A 7250-nucleotide genomic window follows, 5' to 3' on the forward strand; every position below is an offset into this window, starting at 1 on the left:
TTGAAGGAATTGAATAGCATAAAAATGAATTAGCTCACAAAGTTAGTTATTACAATTGATTATATAGTTAGTTGTAAGAGTAACTAGCTCATAACTAACTATAACTAACTAAGCTAACTCTAGTTACATAGAGACTAACCAACTAAGCTAACTCTAATTACAAAATGATTCATGCTAAAGTTATTGCTGTGAAAATAGAATGTTGTTTCAAAATATTATCAAAACCTTGTGCTTACCACTTGTTTCATTTTTTGGATGCCTTTTTCAGACTTTACACAGGCTAACTGAGAATTGGAAGGCTGCAAGGAAGAGTTGGTTGAGGAAAAAGGTAAATGCTCCCAAGTCATGCTAGAATATAGGTTGCTGCTTTGATCCTAAAGCATGGCATAATAATAAAACTATCTTGATATTTTAGCTTCCCAATGGTTATGCAGCTAGTTCTGAGATAGCCTTCATAGAGTCTAAAAATACTATCAGAATGTAACAAGAGCGGGTAAGTACAAGATTTTGATGCAAGTAGCAAACAACTAACCTTCTGATAATCTTACTTTGATCACGGGAGTACACAACTACAAATGCCTTTCCTGAACTTCACTTCACCAAGACACTGTTGAGAAACACTGTCAAAGAACTTAAAAACTAGGCACTTGCTCCATTTACATTATCATTATCCAATACCTAGATATTTATGATAACTTTCCAACACATACACTACTAGAAAATTGACTTTTAATGACGATTCTAATGTACATTTAACAACGGTTGATGAATCATCTTTGAAATAAACGACGATAAAAGTTATTGATGTATCACGACGATTATGAAATAAACCGTCTTATAAAATATGACTCTTCTAAGACGATTCTTATGTAAGAATCGTCTTATTAGAATGGGTCTCTTATAAGACGGTTCTTATTCTTACATAAGAACCGTCTTAGAATGGGTCTCTTCTAAGACGGTTTTTACATAAGAATCATCTTAGAATGTGCTTCATTAAGTATAATGCATTGATATATACAAACATACTACATCAGAAGCAGTTAAATGACAATGATGTCACTAATTTAGTCACTGATAAATAATACAATTTAATTTGCAAACCAATATAGAGCATCGACCACAGTACATGACAAGTAAAGAACAATTTCAATACTTTACTAACATCCATAAGTAGAAAAAAAAATTTCAACATGCAGCATAAATAGAGTCCAATTCCCTAAAGCATAATTTTGTTTCATGAATGAAATTATGAAAACACAAGGAATTAATGATAGACAACAATTACGACAAGGTGCATGGTGTAAAAGTATTTAAATTATTAGTCATTGTCGTTGTATTCTTATTTTATTCTATTAGGTTAATTGAATAATTGTTTGTATTAGCACGTTGACGTACATAAATTATACATAAATTGTTGTTATGCGAGCGCTAAATCAATCTCAGCCACACAACTTCTCCTACAAACACCTAATCATTTGATAAACTACACTTTGTGCATCTGACAAAATCATAGAATATGATGTTGGTTTTGTTTCGGCTAAGTGAGAACTATAGCTTACTCTTTTGTTTCGTGAATTATAAGAGGTTTGGACTTTGGAGCCCATGGGTGGGCCATTTCTTTTCTCAGTTTGCTTTCACCATATAGGGAGAGAGATTCACTAATAAAAATGAAACAAAGAATTAAAGCTGGCATATGGTACCGGATATCCTTAAAGTTTATTTGGTTTTTTGGGTGTCCAACATAACATTAATTTGGAGGGAAGAAAACACAATAAGGACATACCTTCTTCTATTTGGTTAGATAAAAATTGACAAAATTTGATTGCGGAAAAATAAAAATTCAAAAAAATTTCTTCTTTCTATTCAAATTTTAAAATTCTCTCTCTATTTTTTTTCCATGTACCAATCATACCCTTATATATATATATATATATATATATATATATATATATATATATATATATATATATATATATATATATATATATGACATATCATATAAGAGAAATGTATTTTATATAAGCTTGAGATTTAAATCTAGATCATAAATTGTCAAAATTTGATACCTAAAAAGATTTAATCATCTCACTTTTGTATAAGATGTTTCTTCTCAAAGTGTGTGTGTGTGTGTGTGTGTGTGTGTGTGTGTGTGTGTGTGTGTGTCTATGTGTGTGTGTGTGTGTGTGTGTGTGTGTGTGTGTGTGTGTGTGTATGTATGTATGTATATATGAAATATTAAATTATACCGGTATAATTTTGATAACTATTACGAAATTTTATAACTTTTAACTAAATAATATTTTCTTAAAATTCATCACTAGATTGAAAGTTCTTTTCACATAGATCACATGCAAAAATTCATATTAATCTAAAATCATTTGTTATCTCGTTTATATAGATTAAAATCAACATAATATAATCATTTCAAAATATATTGAAATATTAATGATCATTTGATTATCTTGTTGTTCTTTAATTTTAATAAAATTTAACATAAACAATCTTTTTAGTACGTAAATATAATTCAACGGTTAAATCAATAAAAATTACATTTTTTTATGAAATTATAAAAATAATATAATAATTATCAAAATTATAATTTGATCTCATAAAAATATGAATAAAGTCAATATAAAGCATTAATGATATACATGACAATTAACAAAACTAAAACAACTCGTAACTGCCAGAATTATCATAATAGCACACAAGAGACATAAACCTCAGTTGCTGCTATGTAGGGCCATCATTAGTTCCATCACTAGTAACAACAACAACCTCATGAAACATTTTCCTCAAATTGGCCATGAACTTATGCCTTTCGAGCGTTAAGGATGGTGCCATCACCTGAAACCATATCAAGTACAAAAGAAAACTCAACCATCTATGGTTAGACCACCCTCGGTAAGTAACCATACGGATATCACCAGTAACCATGCAGATAGTTATTCCAGCAGCTAAATAAATAACATACAAACAAAGGTGTTGCTCGGTTATAAAACTATTTAAAGACAAAACAAGGAATCACACATAAGTCATTTTCATAAAAGCAAAATAACTTGAGATTTAAAAATCTTTCTCAAAGGAAGAAAAAAATAAGGACAAGAAACCAAAGTTGTTGCCCAGTTATAAAACTATTTAAAGTGAATTTAATGTATCTCCAATCATATTCATAGGAAGAGGGACACAGTTCCAAGTACGATGAAACATAATATATTCACAAATGTAAATAAGCAGCAGGGTTGTCCACAACACAAATTTTTTATCCATCTTTCATTGAATAATTTGCCTATGATTTAGGGGAAAGGAATACATTCCAGAACCTAAGTGTTTCATCGCCAACTCCAGTTACAATAGTCTAAAACAATATAACTCATCACAACTAGAAACATAGTACAAATGATAAAATGGAAAGAAATCATTTTCTTAATCATAGACACAGTAATATATAAAGATGAATAGGTAAAAGAACTGAAATACATGTCCTTCTGGAGAAATGGCAACATAAAGAACTTTGTAGGTATGACCCGTAAGAGTGGCCAACTGAATCGAAGGACCAAAAATGATGGTAAAACATGTTAAAATTAAGTAAAAATAAAAGAGATTCGGCTTATCACAAGAGATATAGTGTACCTTTGACATGGAGGGGTATCTCCAAACAATTATGTAGTTCTGGGAATAGCCATGTGTGCTTACTAGTTCATTGACATTTTTGGACCAGACAAGATTGCAAACCTACCGTATATGAAGGTTGAACATCATTGTGTTAACAAAGACAAAAGACAGAGCAGAAAGGCTCTATAATCATTCTCTCAGTATGTGAAGGGGCTAATGCCACAAGTTCTTAAAACAACTTATAAATTGCAAGAAACTTAAAAACTCAAACTTACACAGCTATGAATGATCAACTAAAATGACATTTAATCTAGCATTATTTAGGTAATTTTTTACAACTTTAGAATAGTAAAACACTAAAGAACTATTAATTCATACACCTTCAACTTGTAAAGAATAGTAAAACATAGTAAAACACTAAAGAACTATTAATAATGCTTACAATTTGGTATCAATATACAATAAGACAACTGAAAAGTACCAAGACATATAACAAGAAACAAAATTGAGTTTTATCTGCAAGCATTACCAAGAATTAAATTGAGAATCTGTCCCAGATCAGATTTCCACATATGAAAACAAATAGGTATTATAGTAAGATACACTCCATTGGATCAGGAGTTAAAAGTTTAATCAACTAAAAACCTTAGGAAAAAAAAACAATTCCTCAACAAATAAGTTGAGCCAAAGAAAAGACTACGTCTTTGGTGTCATTAGCAACCAGAATTTCAGTACACAATTTTGATTTTACTATTAAGTGAAAAGTGCAAGTATTTTACTATCATACTATATCATAAAGTTTCTATGCTTTATTTTTTGCCTATTTTCTAAGAATTAGGCTTCTATCATAATGAACAAAGAGGAGGCAAATTAACAATCACCATGTACCCACCAAGCGCACTTTGTACCAGCTGTGATATCTCAGTGAAAACATCTTGCTAAGAAGCCTCGTGATTAAATATCTTGTCAAATGTAAAAAGGGAAAGAAATAATTAATGTGAAAAATTAGTTTCGAAAGACTTGAGGTACTTACTCTTTTAACCCTTGGGAGAAGGGGAAAGAAATCCCCACATATGCATATCTATTGACCAAATTCCTCTTTTATGCCCTTTAAATACAACTAATGATACTAGATCTGGAAGTCTCCAAACACAAGTTGTACGATCCTAATGGGATACAAGTAAAACAATAATAATGATAAGTATAGTGAAAGCACTAATTTTCCAAAAATAAAACAAAAAGTAAAGGAAGGAAGGCCAATGAAGTATTTAGTGACTTTTCTTTCTTCACTCGAAAGTCAGAAGAAAAAAAGTAAACCTTTGTTGTGAACATAATCAGCCAGAGCCTTAATTCCTGAAGGAAATGTCGTAGCATTGGTTTACCTCATAATTTAATCATACTAAACATAAATCAACCTATCAGTAAAAGGACAAGAACAACACTTACATCATAATCCCACGATGGATCCACCACCAAAAAAACTCATTTCTATAATCCTTTTAATTTACTTTATATAAAAATAGATATAGATGGAAAAAGAAACAAAAAATAATAATGTCAGTGCACAAAGCATGTTGTCCCTTAGGATTCTCACTTAGGATTCTCGGAGTACAAAAAACATAGTCAATTTAGAGGGAGAGGAGAATGCACCTGTGAATAGAGGAAGGTACCAAGAATTGCAATGGCGATACCAAGAACATTGATAGGCTAAACAAGCGTGGGAAAGATAAGGATGGAAGAAACAATGACCAAAATCCTCTTCATTGTGTTTCCAATGCTAAATGTTAAGGGAGAAATCTGATCAAGAGACGTGTATGGGACTTGATTGTACAGGTGGTAGAAGACGCTCTGAGCAGCTACCCACCTACAAGCATCAAAATCCATTCGTTAACAACATTTGATAAATAGAACCCACTAAGTTAATTTGGCCCAACAACATGAAATAAAGCACAACAATAAGAAATCTTGTTGAACCAATTCAAAAACTAACAGTAAAAAATTACAAAAATATGCTTACCATACAAAATTGGGACCAATTTGAGACACATTTGTTTGCCAGCCTGCAGCCCAAACCTTGGGGTCCTCAACAACAATGGCAAAAGTTGTGAGAATTGACAGTAACATTATGGAAAAACAAGAATAGTTGTTCATTCCACTAATAGACATTCCCTTCATCCCCTTCTTTGAGAATATATTGCAATAGACAAATTCCAAATTTGATATCATAGCCCCCGTGAAGCCTGAAACATTGTCAAGTGTTTTCTCTATTTAGAATATTGAGCTACCAAATAATAGAAAATCTCAACCTTGTTTTTTAGTTAAATAGTATTACCAATCATGTTGAAATTGAGCTTAGTCACTGCAGCTAGTGCACCACCACCAATAATTGGCAGCAGTGACAGATAAACTGGTATTGGGAATGCTTTTCCGAGCAAGAATCTTGACACAAGGACACTAAAAGTTGGCTCTCCCTTCTTGATGATGTGAGTAAATCAAACAACAACCTTCGACATGCTCACAGTTGCAACAACATGCCTAATTGCATGTGCCACCGCAACCTGTACAAGAAAATTTGAAATTCGATAAAGTGGAGGTGAGCCATGGGCAAGGAAAAGCATTCAATACCTTCTTGTTGTAAATGTTGAACACCACATTCAAAGCCTACCATGTAGCAAAATGCACACCAATCTTGAACCTCTGTGCCACCTCTTCACCTTACAACTCAATGTTGATCTCCAAAGACCATGACCTGTCAGCTTCATAGGCCTGGCACTCTATCACCCTTCTTCTCCTCACCAATGCCAAGTTCTCGGTGGATGAAAGGTAAAGAGGCTTCTCTGAACACAACTGAGAGGGACCCGTGTTTTGTTCAACGTTGTTAATGGTTGGTATGTCACGAGCTGAGGCCTTGCAATGGGAAGCTTTCTGTTTGAGAAAACAGAACATGTGAGAGATGAGGCTGTACATTTCATTGACAAGACCATGGTGTGGCTGCTTTGCTTATTATTAGAATCTGTAACAAAATGGAGCTGAATTTGTGGGAGAAAAGAGAAATCAAGTGCTATAAATTGATGTGTTTGTGTTGTGTACTTCAAGAATATTAAAGTTCACAATGGAGAAGAGATTAATGATTGTTTTGGGGATTGGCAGAAGTGGAGCTTGGACCAGGCAGGCATGCATGTGGGAGATTTTGGAGAAGAAGGAGTGGAGCGCAACATCGACGATGAAGGCGCACTTGGTGGATTTGACACCAAGCTGGGGTTCTAAAGGGGGTGAAATGAGTCCAACCAAGGGTGGTGTTGTGAGGCTTGATGGAGGGGTGCGTGGTAGCGTAAAGGGCGAGGAGGACGGCTTCGAAGCCCACGAGGGACGATGGCTCCGGGGAGTGGATGCGGGAGAGGTAGAGACTGGCGAGGAGGGGGACGAAGGAGAGGACTTCTAGGAGGAGGTGGGGTCAGAGGAAAGGAAGGTGGTTAGAGTTTTCAAAAGCATCGAATGAGAGTGAGAGTCAGAGGGATAGAATAAGAAGGGAGAGAGGAAAGGACACTTACATCTAAGACGGTTTACATAATTGTCATCATATATTTACAAAATTATCATCACCTAATATACAAAGACAGTTCTTGGGGAACCGT

At 33.6% G+C, this 7250-nt stretch overlaps 1 pseudogene; it reads right to left on the bottom strand.

The window, feature by feature from the left end:
- On the bottom strand, window positions 1-6582 carry LOC102662442 (glucose-6-phosphate/phosphate translocator 2, chloroplastic-like; annotated as a pseudogene).
- Between the last annotated feature and the right edge of the window lie 668 nt (window positions 6583-7250).

The sequence above is a fragment of the Glycine max genome, chromosome 1, assembly GCF_000004515.6.
Source record: "Glycine max cultivar Williams 82 chromosome 1, Glycine_max_v4.0, whole genome shotgun sequence".
In the NCBI taxonomy this organism is placed as follows: Eukaryota; Viridiplantae; Streptophyta; class Magnoliopsida; order Fabales; family Fabaceae; genus Glycine; species Glycine max.